Genomic DNA, 3,115 nt, shown 5'->3' on the forward strand with positions numbered 1-3,115 from the left:
CTTGCTACCTTGCTATTTTTATATTTTCATATTACAAAAACCTATTTCTACCATCCATATTGCACTTGTATCACCATCACTTCACCGAATTAGTGCACGTATACAATTTACCATTGTATTGGGTGTGTTGGGGACACAAGAGACTCTTTGTTATTTGGTTGCAGAGTTGTTTGAGAGAGACCATCTTCATCCTACGCCTCCCACGGATTGATAAACCTTAGGTCATCCACTTGAGAGAAATTTGCTACTGTCCTACAAACCTCTGCACTTGGAGGCCCAACAACGTCTACAAGAAGAAGGTTGTGTAGTAGACATCAGTATTATTCTTTTAGTACCAAAAAAACCGAGTTTTCAAATAACTATTAAACTGCTCTGCCTTTTAAAATTAAACTTCTTGGTTTAATTCTTTTGTATAGAGAAAACATTGAGTTTTTAATATGCATTGAACTACTCCATTTTTTAAAAATTGAACTTCTTGGTTTTATTCTTTCGTATCGGAGAAAATCTAAGATTTTTATAAACATCAAACAACTTCATTTTTAAAGGACTTCTTTGTGTTATTCATTAGTAAAGGGAAAAGTGCTAGCTATGTAATAAACATCGACCCACTCACTTATTTAAATTTGAACCTCTAGATCTTTAAAAAGAAACAGGGGAAGATCCATGTTTACAAACTTTTTAAATTGCTCATTTTTTATTTGAGCTTCTTGGTTTTGGAATAACATTTTGAACTTCTATGTTATTTAAAATATTATTTCACCATCTTTTTAGTAATATGTAGAAACACCTTTTTCTATAAACTTTTTGAACTGCTCCATTTTTTATTTTTGAACTTCTTGGTTTATTCTGTAGTAACGAAAAAAATCACAGGTTTGTAATAAAAAGTGAACCGCCCTATTATTTAAATTTGAACTTCAAGGTATTTTTTAGAATGGTTAAACTTACAAAACAAAATTATGGTTTTTGTCCACTTTCTACTAACTTACTAGGTTATACTATCTTGTGAATTTTTTTTGTCTCGCGGTATTTTTTGCTGTCGGTGAAATGGCTGAGGCGGTCCTTTTTCTCATTGATGAATTTTTCGGTATGTGGTACATGTGAACTTAGGAATTTCTGAAACATGAACTTCACATGCTATTGAAATTCAAGAAAATTACACACAACAATACATACACCTCGTGTGCTACATGCACAACCCATCATCAAGTGTAGCACACCAATACATCATCAAGCTTGGTACCAACATGAATAAGTAGCATCACACTAATTTTATATTGTTTTTGTTCTGATCATTCAGAATGCTGAACCTTCCAAGGGGATGGAGAATGATATATCGTACTCTAAGGACAATAAAGCGTACGACAAAAACTCTGCTCTGTTTCACGATTGACATAAACGACGACAACACCAAGCAGTGCCGAACTCCAAGAGGGTTGTCGAGCAATGGGATGGCACTTGACCTCGACATGGACACCACGGCAGTCTATGGGCAACGTCGACGTCGTTTTTGTGTAGCTCCTCCATGTTGCTTATCTTTTTGTTCTAGAGTATGGTGAAGTTTGATTTGTCCTGCAAATTTGTAGTAGCATAACAAGGCAAGCATCAACAACCATCATTGCTGAAATAAAATAGGTGAAAATTACAAAACATACAAAATCAAACGTACGAGGCCTAGATCCTTCTTAGTTGGCACGGGAGCGGTGGGATTCGGGGTCGCTGCGACTGCGAACCTCCGGTTGCCGCGTACTTGACGGCCTGAGGCGGCGGCCCCTAAGGTTCAGTTTGCTTTCATTAACGACTGAAGAATGCAGAACAAAAAACTCAGAGTTTAGAAACAAGAGATGGGATTGCCATACAATGCTTTCTACTTTGAGAAATAAATACAAACATCTTGCGGCCACACATACCACGTTTTTCAGCTACGAACGATGATTGGAGCAACGATGAAAGGAAAATGTAGGCTCACTCGTCACTCCCATAGCACCTCTGTATGTCCCCTGCCATTTATACTCTGTGCACAACAAGGAGGAGCAGCGTCAGAATGGCCTGCCTGCCACTCGAGAGGATGGAGCAGGTGGGGAGTTGGCTAGGTTGGGGCAGTAGAGGAGTTCGCAAGCTGCTCCATGGGGTTGCTCGAGCCGGCGCAAGGTGCATCGTAGGATGACGCTAGCTAACTGAAGATGGGGCGTGGCAGAGGATGGCGCTAGCTAACTAAAGACGAGAGCAGCTGCTGCAGTTTACACGCGCGCGAGGTAGCATGGAAAGTAGCGCAGGCTGGAGGGCCATGTCGGGTGCATACCGCGGAGGCGCGGGGCTGTGGCTACCATTGGTGGACTTGCGCACACGATCGAGTTGAACTACCGTGCAGCGCAAAGGCCAGCGGCACCCCCATGGCGAAGAGCGCGCTGGAGCAGAGTGTGGCCACGTTGTAGGAGAGCGGGTGGGAGAAGAAGACGGGCCATGCCGGGGGAGAGGTTGGGTGCGGCTAGCACGTAGGTGGACGGGGCGGAGGGCGACGATGGAGGTTGTTGGGGCAGGCGATGGCGGAGGTGGCCGAGGTGGCGGTGGAGAAGCTCGACCACAGCGGCGGGCGGCGGAGCGCGGCGCACGGGGAGGCGGTGGCACGCGGAGGAGCTGGGGTTTGGCGGTGCACCAGGGAAGAGGGCAGGTCCGGCGGCGCGCCGGTAGGAGGCGGGGACGAGGCGTGCCGGAAGGAGGCGGGAGTGCTCAGTGGTGGCGCGCCGGTAGTAGGCGGGGTAGGCAGCAGCGGCGATGGGATCAGGGGGAGGTTGGGGATCGGGGGTGGACGAGCGGTCGTGGGTGGGATTTATTTATATTTTTTTGCAGCGCGTCGGGGAGTTCGGGAGGGAGCAGTCAGGTACTTATAGGGCTAGCTGTGATCCAAATAACTATTCTAATGCTGGGATTAGAATAGTGGTGTCATATGTGTGTTATTCTGTATGCAATCCTACACACAACACACACGCCTTATTATCAGCAATCTTCTGTGTTATTATCGATCTTCGCACACATTTCTGATTACAGACCTGTTTGCCGTGTAACTCACACACATCTTGTTATATTGAACCGTTTCAATTCTCTTGCCTCAACGCAA

General features: G+C 45.1%; 1 long non-coding RNA gene across 1 annotated transcript; it reads right to left on the reverse strand.

The window, feature by feature from the left end:
- Nucleotides 1-1,156: 1,156 nt before the first annotated feature.
- On the reverse strand, nucleotides 1,157-2,807 carry LOC125533773. The gene is made up of 3 exons (XR_007294353.1): nucleotides 1,908-2,807; nucleotides 1,667-1,798; nucleotides 1,157-1,569 (listed from the first exon to the last, which is right to left on the reverse strand). It is a non-coding gene; the product is annotated as an uncharacterized LOC125533773 (long non-coding RNA).
- Nucleotides 2,808-3,115: the final 308 nt, after the last annotated feature.

Source organism: Triticum urartu, chromosome 2 (genome assembly GCF_003073215.2).
Source record: "Triticum urartu cultivar G1812 chromosome 2, Tu2.1, whole genome shotgun sequence".
NCBI lineage: Eukaryota > Viridiplantae > Streptophyta > Magnoliopsida > Poales > Poaceae > Triticum > Triticum urartu.